Source organism: Engystomops pustulosus, chromosome 2, assembly GCF_040894005.1.
Source record: "Engystomops pustulosus chromosome 2, aEngPut4.maternal, whole genome shotgun sequence".
Taxonomy (NCBI): Eukaryota; Metazoa; Chordata; class Amphibia; order Anura; family Leptodactylidae; genus Engystomops; species Engystomops pustulosus.
Genome location: NC_092412.1, coordinates 170,417,408 through 170,430,368, shown reverse-complemented (window position 1 = coordinate 170,430,368; position 12,961 = coordinate 170,417,408). Strand labels below are relative to the sequence as shown.

Below are 12,961 nucleotides of genomic sequence, written 5' to 3'. Positions count from 1 at the left end.
CTGTGTTAAATGCCGGGAATAATGGTTATATTTTGATCTGACATTTTGGGACGAGGATGGCGAAACATGTTTATGATTTTTTTCTGTTATTATTTATTTTTTGGCTATTTTTCAGTACCTCTAGGGTATTTTAATCCTAGGTTGTCTGATTGATCCTACCATATGCTGCCATACTACATTGTAACAAATGGCCATAAAACATACAGCCTTGAGCCTTCTAATGACCGGAGGCTGTTATGTAGACAGACCGTTGCTGCCCGATGTGAGACATCCTGAAATAAATATTCCAACAACATGGAGGACCTAACGATTTAGTCTGGGACTGTAAAATGTAAAATCTAAGATCAGATGAGACCGAGGCGGTAGTGGGTCAGCTCTATCAAAGCTAAACCGGAGTTTATCCATGGCAAAGTTTCTCAAATTTCTTTAAGGGTTTGTGAAAGATCCCTTTCTCCAATAGGAACGGCCAGTTGGCCTTGTCAATGAATTCTGACCTGACTCGGGCAAACCGATTTTAGCCAGTGTTGGGCAATTCATTTACATGCCATATACAATAGATGGGCAACTGCCGTTGTGCCTGCCTCTGTGGTTTGCAGGTCCGCACATACCGTATTTATCGGCCTATAAGGCGCACCAAAAATCCTTTAATTTTCTCAAAAATCAAAGATGCGACTTATAGGCCGATGCGCCTTATATATGAGCTTATATAGAAATGTACTACAGACAAGATGTACTGTACATTTACCAGTGTTTAATAGCTCCATCCCCAGAAATTTCCTGCACCTTCCCACACAGTATACAGGGTCCCTAGCTCCTGAAGTGCCCTGGCACCACAACTAACATTGTGCCCATCCTGCCCTCCCCTAGCACGGAGAGAGCGGAGCTGCCATAGTGCCGACCACAAGGCAATCATCATCATCATCATCAGTAAGAAATCCCCCATACCTGCCAGCCCTGTAACAGGGGAATGAGAAGGAGCCACAGGGAACCCCACAGGAATAACACCCTGGCTGAGGAGGGAAGGAGAAGGGGCAGAGGGAGACCGCTTAACCCCTGCTGCATCACCCTGCATTAACCCCTAGCAGCCATACCTCTGAGATCAGAGCTCTCTGACATGCGGAAGACAAGTTTCCCGGGAAGTGTAGCTGGCTTGAACTGTGCACAGGTCTGCATTTTTAGGTACTGCATTTGATCCTGCGCCTTATACACCAGTGCGCCTTATATATGAACCTAGATGTCTTAGCAGGCATTCATTAGAGGTGCACATTATAGTCCGGTGTGCCTTATAGGCCAAAAAATACGGTATTCCAACACACAAACAAAAGAGAGAGAACAAACTAAACCAAATCTATGATCATTGATGATATCAACCACCGCCTTCCAGAATCTCTCTAAACTTGGGCAGGACTAGATCATGTGGAGCAGATCTGCTGCCTCAGAATCACAATGGGGGCAATGGGCATCAAGCTTTGCTCCTATGTCAAACATAAATTAAGGGGTCCTATAGACTCTATGGAGTAGATACAATTGAGATAGTCTATAAGCTTCACTAAGAGAGGGAGCAAACTCTTTCTAAGTTTTCTTTCCACTTAATTTCCTCTATTGGTCCTGTGTCGTCCTCCCAGTGTCCCCTTCTTCTGGCAGGAAATCTGTCCAGAATGAGGTCCAGTATATATTGATACACTATAGAGATAACCCTGGAGGAATAGTCTTTTTTCAATAATGCTAATAATTTTATTGTTGATTATTACATTCTCCTTCTCCCTTCAGTAGTCGGACCTAAAGGGATGTTGAATTTGGAGATAATCTAAAAAATTATGTAGAGTGTAATTCAGAGTTGGACTGTAGTTGCTGAAATTCTCCTTCGGACCCCATTCTGCTTTCACCTATACACACCTTCAAGGAAAAACAGACTTAGTAGCTGAGGATTATCCAACATAGGGGGAGTATTATTTAAATCTGTGATATCCCTACATGTCCCTAACTTTCCACCAAACTTTATGAAGTAGAATTAGAGTAGAATAGAAAGAACTAAAGAGGTTGAAAGCCTTGGTTTCCAAAGCTTTATAAAACTTGTCTTCATTCAGATTCCCATGTACAAGGGATTTAACTGAAGTAGTACCAGCTTTCCAATCCCTCACAAGTTAGAGATGCATTACTAAAAATAGGCCTTCCTCTCTCTCTCTCTTTAATGATCATCCTGCAGAATAGCCTATTGACTAAATGAAAATTTTAAGGGGGATCCAAATCTGGGAGTTGTGTAATAAAAACAGCAGCTGTGGCATTCAGACCATTTTTATGACATTGGCTGTATCCACCAAGGATATTGGCAGTTTGTCCCAACAATCAAGTTTATGTTTAAACCTATTAAGTATAGGGGTTAGGTTCAGAGCTTCATAGTCTAGACTATGGGAAACTTGAGGAGACTAGAATATCTAGGTATTTATAGTCTTTGACAACCTGTAACCCCAATTGGCCATATACCTCCACTGCAACTGGGATATCCAGTGGCATCAAAGTTGACTTAACTCAATTAATTTGGAAACCAGAATATGCTCCAAATTCTTCAATAAGTGATATAACTGCTGGGAGTGAGTATCTAGCATCAGATGGAAAAAGCAAGCACTGTCTGCATACGCCACTTTTTCAATCTGTACCCCTCTGTGGAATTCTTTGACTGCATGACTATGTTGAAAATCTGCCATGGGGTCTATAGAAGGGGCAGCCCTTCCCTGTGTCCCAAATCAACGCCAATAGCTCCAACAATTGGCCATTAATATGTAAATTTGCAGTTGGAGCCCCGTAAAGAATCCGCACCCGAGAGGAGAACTGTTCAACCAGGCCAAATTTATCCAGCACCCCCAGAGATAACTCCATTTGACACAATCAAATTCTTTAGCAGAATCCAGTGATTAATTGACTCTCTCCAGGGCGACCACTGGGAGCTGCAAGTAAAGCCGGACTGATCTGAGTGGATAATAGAAGATATAACCAACAAGAGCCTTGTGCTAGAAAGCAAGGAGATGGGGTAATAAGAATCTGGCAACAAACCGTCTTTACCCGCCATCTGTATAACTACTATGATTGCCTCATTTAACCCCTACAGGACTCAGCCTCTTTTGGCCTTAAGGACGCGGCCCCATTATTTAAATCTGGCCTGTGTCTCTATAAGTGGTTAAAGCTTTGGAACGCTATGAGATATCCAGGGGATTTTGAGATTGTACTTCAAATTAGTTTAAAAATTTGGATGAAATCTTTTGTGTTTGTGCACCCAAATAAATTCATAACTTACATTTCCCAAATGTCTGCTTTATGGTGGATGGTTTTTTAAGATTCCACATATTTTACTACAATGTTATGAGGCTCAGAATTTGGGTGCCATTTTTCAAATTTTTTGTAAAATCACCAAAACCCGTATTTAGATGGACCTGCTCAACTTCTAATTGACACTGAGAGGCCTAAATAATAGCTAGACTCGTAATTACCCCATTATGGAAACTACACCCCTCAAGGTATGAAATACCACTTTTAAGAAGTTTGTTAACCCTTTATGTGTTTAATAGGGGTTAAAACAAAATGGAGGTGCAGTCTACAAATTGTAATATTTTTTCACAATTAAACATTTACTATGGATTAAATAAAAAAAGGCTCCACAAAGTTTGATACCCAATTTCTCCCGAGTACACCGATACCCTATATGTGGTGGTGACCTGCTGTATGGGCACATGGACGGGCATAGAAGGGAAGGTGGCGCCATCCAGATCAGATTTGCTATGTCACATTGTACAGGCTATAATTTTTTTCTTTTTTTAATGTGCACCTGTAGGGTCTTTATTTCTTATGCCACATGAGATGCACTTTTCTAGTAGGTAATTTTGGGGCATCTATAGCTAATTGGTGAGATTTTATTATATTTATAATAGTATCATAGTATATAAGGCTGGAAAAAGCAGCAAGTCCATCACGTCCAACCTTTAAGAATTAAATAAATGTTTTTTCCCCTTAACCCGTGATAGTTTTTCTCTCCAGAAAGGCATCCAGGCCTCTCTTGAACACAGAGTCCGCCAGAACAACCTCCTGTGGCAGAGAGTTTCATAGTCTCACTGCTCTTACAGAAAAGAACCTCTGTCTATGTTGATGTTAAAATCACCTCTCCTCTAGGCGCAGAGGATGCCCCCTTGCCCTGGTCACAGGCCTAGGTATAAAAAGATCTTTGGAGAGATCCTTGTGCTGCCCGTTCAGGTATTTGTACATTGTAATGAGGTACTCCCTCATTCGTCTTTTTTTTAAACTGAATAATCCCAAATTTTGTGACCTGTCATTGTATTTTAGTCCCCCCATTCCCCTAATAATCTTCATTGCTCTCCTCTGCACCCGTTCCAGTTCTATGTCCTTTTTATACACTGGTGCCCAAAACTGTACACAAAATTCCATGTGTGGTCTGACCAGGGATTTGTATAAGGACAAAACTATGTCTTTATCATGAGAATCTATTCCTCTCTTGATACATCCCATAATTTTATTTGCTTTAGCAGCAGCTGCCTGGCTCTGGTCACTAAAATTAAGTTTATCATCCACCAATACCCCCAAGTCTTTTTCAGCTCCAGTTTTAACAAGTAATTGACTGTTTAGAACATAATTATACTTTTTGTTTCCATGGCCCAAGTACCATTTCTCTGCCCACTCCTCAAGCTTCTACAAAACCCTCTGTAATGCTAAACTATCGACCTCGGTATTTATTCCATTACACAGCTCAGTATCATCTACAAATATTGAAACTTGACTGTGTAAACCCACTATAATGTCATTAATAAAAATATTAAAACGAAGTGGCCCCAATACTGACTCCTGTGGCACTCCACTGGTAACGTCAACCCAATCTGATTCAAACCTAATCAATTTTTGGGAAAATTTTTGTGTTTTTTTTTTTTTTGGCCCGTTAACCATACCATAAAAATAGTATACTATTTTTATTCTATGGGTCCCCACGATTATGAAAATGCCTCATTTATATATATTTTAATTTTTTTTCCCCATTTTTACTAAATAAGAAGTAACTTAGCAAAAATGTTGTTAATTTTAGCATCACCGTCTTTCATATGCATAATTTTTTATTTTTCGCCTTAAAAATCTATTTAAGGGCTTATTTTTTTGCGTGAAGGATTGTTATTTTTGGTGGTCTTATTTTAGAGTGCATAACATTTTTTAACCCCTAGGGGACACAGCCTATTTTGGCCTTAAGGACGCGGTCCCATTTTTCAAATCTGGCCTGTGTCACTATAAGTGGTTATAGCTTTGGAACGCTATGAGATATCCAGGGGATTTTGAGATTGTTTTCTCGTGACACATTGTACTTCAAATTAGTTTAAAAATTTGGATGAAATCTTTTGCGTTTAGTTATGAAAAAAAACAAAATTTGGCAAAAATTTTGAAAAATTCTTTATTTTCAACGTTCTAAATTCTCTACTTTTGATGCAGACAGTCATAGCACCCAAATAAATTCATAACTTACATTTCCCAAATGTCTGCTTTATGTTGGCATGGTTTTTTAAGATTCCACATATTTTACTAGAATGTTATGAGGCTCAGAATTTAGGTATCATTTTTCACATTTTTTGTAAAATCGCCAAAACCCGTACTTAGATGGACCTGATCAACTTCTAATTGACACTGAGAGGCCTAAATAATAGCAAGACTCGTAAATTACCCCATTGTGGAAACTACACCCCTCAACGTATGAAAAACTACTTTTAAGAAGTTTGTTAACCCTTTACGTGTTTTATAGGGGTTAAAACAAAATGGAGGTGCAGTCTGCAAATTGTAATATTTTTTCACAATACACTCATTTTGGGTGGAAAATTAAACATTTAAAATGGATTAAATTGAAAAAGGCTCCACAAAGTTTGATACCCAATTTCTCCCGAGTACACGGATACTCTATATGTGGTGGTAACTTCTGTATGGGCGCACGGCCGGGCATAGAAGGGAAGGAGGCACCATCCAAATCAGATTTGCTATGTCACATTGTACAGGCTATAATTTTTTTCTTTTTTTTAATGAGGACCTATAGGGGCTTATTTCTTTTGCCACATGAGATGCACTTTTCTGGTATGTAATTTTGGGGCATCTACAGCTAATTGGTGAGATTTAATTAACTCTTTGTTGGTGGAGGAAATGAAAATCATCAATTTTTAGGAAAATTTTTATGTGTTTTTTATTTGGCCGTTAACCATACCATAAAAATAGTATATTATTTTTATTCTATGGGTCGCCACGATTATGAAAATACTTCATTTATATATATTTTTTATTTTTTACCATTTTTACTGAATAAAAAGTAATTTGGCAAAATTGTTGTTAATTTTAGCATCACCGTCTTTCATATGCATAACTTTTTTATTTTTCACCTCACAAATCTGTTTAAGGGCTTATTTTTTGCAAGAATGATAGCTCTTTTTAGTGGTCTTATTTTAGATTGCGTAACTTTTTAAAATCACTTTTTTTAGAGCATTTTTAAAGGGCATTAATAAAAAATCATCTTTTTCAGAGAGTTTTTTTAGGTTGTTTTTTACGGGGTTCACTTTGCGGATCTAATAACAATTCTGTTTTATTATACAGATTGTTACGGACGCAGGGATACCAAATATGTGGGGGTTTTGTGTATTTTATTCAATTGTAGTGAATAAAAACTAATTTGGAGAAAATCTTATTCATTTTAGCATCATCATCTTTTCATATGCATAACTTTTTTATTTTTTGGCTGACAAATCTGGTTAGGGGCTTATTTTTTGCGAGAACAGTTGTTCTTTTTAGTGGGCTTATTTTAGAGTGCATAAAATTTTTAAAATCACTTTTTAGAGCATTTTTTATAGGGTATTAATTAAAAATTATCTTTTTTCTAAAGTTTTTTGCGTTTTTTTCCTCCGGCGTTTACCGTGCGGGTCCAGTAACAATTCTGTTTTATTATGCAGATTGTTACGGACGCGGCAATACCAAATATGCAGGTTTTTTTTTGTGTTTTTATGTTTTTTATACTTTATTAAGTTTTTTATGGGAAAGTGACATTTTAGGGGCTTATATTTTATGTATTTATTTTTTATTTATTATAATGTGTAGTGTTAACTGTTTTTGCATTTTTTTTTACTTATACATACTTGAACTTAAACCAGTGATGCTCTGATCACTGGTTTAAGTTCAATACACTGCTCTACAATACTATTTTATTGTAGAGCAGTGTAAACTGTCTGAGCAAGCTTGCGCATGCTCAGACAGTTTGCAGTCAGACCCGGAAGGGGTCTGGCTGCCATGGAGACCGGGCAGCTCCGGGGCACATGCCAGTCCTCGGAGCTGCCCGGAAGAGGATCGGATCCCCCGGTAAGCGGCACGGGGGATCCGATCCACAGCAGGAACACCCTTACACGCCGCGGTCATGCTTGACCGCGGCGTGTAAGGGGTTAACACCCGCGATCGGAGCCGGCTCCGATCGCGGGTGTTACAGCGCGGTGTCAGCTGTGATAGACAGCTGACAGCCGCTGCTTCTGGTACCGGCTCCGTTCGTGAGCCGGTCCCAGAAGCTAGACGTTATACTACGTCCCGGTGCGCTAAGCATCTAGCCCCGGGGACGTAGTATAACGTCGTGGTGCGCCTAGGGGTTAAATCACTTTTTAGAGCATTTTTATAGGGTATTAATTAAAAATTATCTTTTTTTGGAGGGTTTTTTTTTTTTTATGGGATTCACTTTGTGAATCTAATAACGATTCTGTTTTATTATGCAGATCGATACGGACGCAGTGATACCAAATATGTGGGGGTTTTGTGTATTTTATTCAATTGTATTGCATAAAAACTAATTTGGAGAAAATCTTGTTCATTTTAGCATCAACATCTTTTCATATACATAACTTGTTTATTTTTCGGCTGATATATCTGGTTAGGGGCTAATTTTTTCAAGAAGATTTGTTTTTTATAGTGGGCTTACTTTAGAGTGCAGAACATTTTTTTATCACTTTTTAGAGCATTTTTTAAGATATTAATTAAAAATTTTAAAAACGTTTGTGTTTTTTTTCTTCAGCGTTTACCGTGCAGGTCCAGTAACGATTCTATTTTATTATACATTATTGTTACGGATGCGGCAATACCAAATATGTCTTTTTTTTGGTGATTTTATACTTTATTAAGTGTTTTTATGGGAAAGTGACATTTTAGGGGGCTTATATTTTTATGTATTTATTTTTTATTTACTATAATGTGTAGTGTTTAGCGTTTTTTCATGTTTTTACTTCTACATACTTGAACTTGAACCAGCGATGCTCTGATCGCTGGTTCAATTTCAATACACTGCTCTACAATACTTTTACATTGTAGTGCAAAGCATGCTCAGACAGTTTACAGTCAGACCCGGAAGGGGTCTGACTGCCAGGGAGAGCTGGCAGCTCCGGGGCCCATGGCAGTCCTTGGGGCTGCCTAAAAGTGGATCGGATCCCCCGGTAAGCGGCACGGAGTCAGCTCCGATCGCGGGTGTTACAGCGTGGTGTCAGCTGTGATAGACAGTTAACAGCCGCTGTTTCTGGTACCGGCTCCATTCGTGAGCCGGTGCCAGAAGCAGGACGTTATAATGTGTCCTGGTGCGCTAAGCACCTAGGCACCCGGACGTACTATAACGTCCTGGTGCGCCTAGGGGTTAAGGATAAAAGCAAAGTGCCCAATTCAGCAGCTGACAACAAATTGGAAAGAAGTATGTCCCAACATTTTTTTTTTTTTTTTTTTTTAATTTAGAAATGTCCATGGGATGGCCATCTGTCTCTTGGGCTATACAGTCATGGCCATAAGTTTTGAGAATGATACAAATGTTAATTTTTACAGAATGTTATAAAGAGTGATCAGCTTAACAGCTATTAATTGCAAAGTCAATATTTGCCTAGAAAATTTTTTCCCCCAAAACACATTTCCACTTCATTGCAGGCCTGCCTTAAAAGGAGCAGCTAACGTTGCTTCAGTGATTGCTCCATTAACACAGGTGTGGGTGTTGATGAGGACAAGGCTGGAGATCAATTTGTCATGATTAAGTAAGAATCACACCACTGGACACTTTAAAAGGAGGCTGGTGCTTGGCATCATTGTTTCTCTTCTGTTAACCATGGTTATCTCTAAAGAAACACGTGCAGTCGGAGAAGACAAGGTGAGTGATACTACCAGTTTTGTCTCATTCCAACTGTAAAGCATCCTGCAACCATTCATGTGTGGGGTTGCTTCTCAGCCAAGGAATAGGCTCTCTCACAGACTTGCCTAAAAACACATCCATAAATAAAGAATGGTACCAGAATGTCCTCCAAGAGCAACTTCTTCCAACCGTCCAAGAGCAGTTTGGTGATCAACAATGCCTTTTCCAGCATGATGGAGCACCTTGCCATAAAGCAAAGGTGATAACTAAATGGGTCAGGGAACAAAACCTAGAGATTTTGGGTCCATGGCCTGGAAACTCCCCAGATCTTAATCCCATTGAGAACTTGTGGTCAATCATCAAGAGATGGACGGACAAACAAAAACCAACAAATTGTGACAAAATGCAAGCATTGATTGTGCAAGAATGGACTGCTATCAGTCAGGATTTGGTCCAAAAGTTGATTGAGAGCTGCCAGGGAGAATTGCAGAGGTCCTGATGAAAGGTAAACACTGCAAATATTGACTTGCTGCATTAAAGGGGTATTCCCATAAGGGCATTTACATTTAATTAAATTCATTTGCCTTGTTCAAACATTTCTTCAATTGGATGTTAATTAAAAAAATGTTCCTGTGTGAAGATTATTTGTCATAAATGTAGTCATGTTGTCCCTCAGAAACCAGATAGCTTCCTCGGATACGACCACGTCACACTCTGGCAGCGGTTGCCCGACTTGCGCTATAGAGTCCTGCCGAACCACCAGGATTCAGCAATCATTACCACAGGACGGCTGTGCGACCTGCAGTAACTCCCGGACATTTCATATACAATAACCTTTTGTTTCTTTGTGCACTCAATCCATCAGAGGTGGCCGTATCCGGGGAAGCTATCTCGTTTCTAAGGGACAACATGGCAACATTTACGAGAAATTATTTTCACACAGGAACATTTTTTTTTAATAACATCTAATTCAAGAAATGTTTCCATATGGCGGATTAATGAAACTGAATGTGAGTGCCCAGATGAGAATACCCCTTTAACTCATTCAAACAGTCAATAAAAGCTTTTGTTACTCATAATATGATTGCACTTGTATTTCTGTATGTGATAAAAATATTTGACAAACACATAAAAACCAGAGGACAACAGATCATGTGAAAATATAATATTTGTGTCATTCTCAAAACTTATGGCCATGACTGTATTATCAGACATATATGCCTCAGCTTCCTCCAACTCCCCCAATTGTGTAGAGCCATTTAGATGTTTCTTGTTAGCATCTGACAGGGGGGAGGGAGAGTTCTCTCCTGGAGATGGTCTGCAATCTGTCAAGCGAGATTGATAAAAGTCAACATAGAAACAATGAAATATACACAGAATGCTAGAAGTGTCATGGATAACTGTCCCCTCTTCGCTCTTTAAAGAAGAAACATGCGTACATGAGTATTGTATGCTTTTTGTGCCTCCCCCCAATCCAGTTGAGAGGCTTAGTCTCTTGAGGAAAGGAATTTTGCCTCTGTGTCCTAAACTCTCTGCTTCAGAAATTTCACGAATTGTTGGGTATTAGTTTTGGACCAACAGACAGTTTGTCTATGTTCCCCCCCTCAGACTTTTGTAGCAATCCACAGAAGACTCTGAGACACAGTACCCTGGTTAAATATAAGAAATTCTTGTAGATTGGTGGACACCCTGATAGATCTGTCACAAACGGACCTGATGTATTGGAAGGATTTCTAATTGAGAAAGTAAAGAGATACTCGAGCAAATGATGCAAAGAACTCTGGATAATAAGCACACCTTTATTCAGCCGCTCCAATATATTTATAATTTTTAAAACGGGCGTGCTTATTTGATTACTTCATTGTTCATAAAATATATGTGTACAAATCACACGCTTATTACGATACATATGCGTTGACCTTTAGGTATAATGATGTTTTTTTTTCTGGTTTTTGGCAGGCATTGGGGCTCATTTACTAAGGGTCCGCGGAGCGCATTTTCGTTTGGTTTCCCGTCGATTTCCGCTTTGCGCTGCATTTAACAGGCTTTTTTGCTGCACGCGATTGGATTTTGGTGAAATCATTTGGTGACTTTCATGTGATGCAAATCGGGGGGCGTGGCCGTTGGACAACCCAAAGGATTTGGACTATGCGCAGGATTCAAATTGTGTCGCAAGACACGCACTTAAAAGCGGCGGGAAGAAGGTGAACTCCGGGAGACTTCAGCGGGGAAGTGACACATGCAGGATATTGGCACACGAGCTATGTGAATCGCGCCGGACTTCATCTTCGTCGGACCGTCCAGATCCAGGATCGCGATTTGAGGACCTCGACATTTGCCCTATTGTTTAACCGGTTAAGGACCAGGCCCTTTCCTGTTTTCTCTTGTCCATTTTTCACTCCCCACCTTCAAAAATCTATAACTTTTTTATTTTTACACGTAAAGAGCTGTGTGACGGCTTGTTTTCTGCGTAACAAATTGCACTTCATAGTGATAATATTAAATATTCCATGCCATGTACTCGGAAGCAGGAAAAAAATTCCAAATGAAGTGAAAATGGTGAAAAAAACGCATTTGCGCCATTTTCTTGTGGGCTTGGATATTACGTCTTTCACTGAGCGCCCCAAATGACATGTCTACTTTATTATTTGGGTCGGTACGATTAAGGGGATACCAAATTTGTATAGGTTTTATAATGTTTTCATACATTTACAAAAATTAAAACCTCCTGTACAAAAATTATTTTTTTGATTTTGCCAACTTCTGGCGCTAATGACTTTTTTTTATACTTTGTTGTACGGAGCTGTGGGTGGTGTCATTTTTTGCGAAATTTGATAATATTTTCAATGCTATCATTTTTAGGACTGTACGACCTTTTGATCACTTTTTAAAGATTTTTTTTATATTTTTCAAAATGGCAAAAAAGTGCCATTTTCGACTTTGGGCGCTATTTGGGCGCTACGGGGTTAAACGCATTGAAAAACCGTTATCATATTTTGATAGATCGGGCATTTTCGGACGCGTCGATACCTAATGTGTTTATGATTTTTACTGTTTATTTATATTTATGTCAGTTCTAGGGAAAGGGGGGTGATTTGAAATTTTAGGTTTTTTTATTATATATATATTTTTTTTTTACTTTTTTTAAATTTTTTTAATTATTTTTCAGACTCCCTAGGATACTTTAACCCTAGGTTGTCTGATCGATCCTATCATATACTGCCATACTACAGTATGGCAGTATATGGGGATTTTCATCCTCATTCATTACAGTGCGCTTTCAGCACATTGTAATGAAGGGGTTAAAACGAAATAGCCTCGGGTCTTCGGAAGACCCGAGGCTACCATGGAGACGGATCGTACCATGCGCCGCTATCTTTTTGAGGCTGCCGGCAGCAGAGACTTACCGGCTATGGAGAGGGCTTAACCCCTGAGCCCTCTCCATGCAGCGCGACCCGACTGCCGCCGTGAATACACGGCGGACGGTCGCGAACCAGTTAATTATTTAATGCAACCAAAACCATTATTGTTGGCTTAAGAAGAGTAGCTTGTCAAACGTCATGTTAAGCCACTTAATGTAACCGTAATCTTAGCTTAATAACTTATCTTTCAGAGCAGCAGTTTATCTTTATTGATGCTGCCTAATCTGCCTATTACCATCTAATTGTTTACTGTTGATTCTGCATGTTAATATTTCTAGGTGTGGTACACAGTGAAAATCAGAATATGTGACAGCTAAAAACTATATTTTTGATTTAAGCTTCAATAACCCTATTATATCCCTATCAATCCATCATTTTG

General features: G+C 39.2%; 1 protein-coding gene across 1 annotated transcript in view; it reads left to right on the top strand.

Annotated features, from left to right (window-relative positions):
- Positions 1 to 12,961, top strand: part of MYO19 (myosin XIX) — a 521,756-nt gene that overhangs the window by 44,723 nt on the left and 464,072 nt on the right. The gene's annotated exons all lie outside the window — the stretch shown is intronic.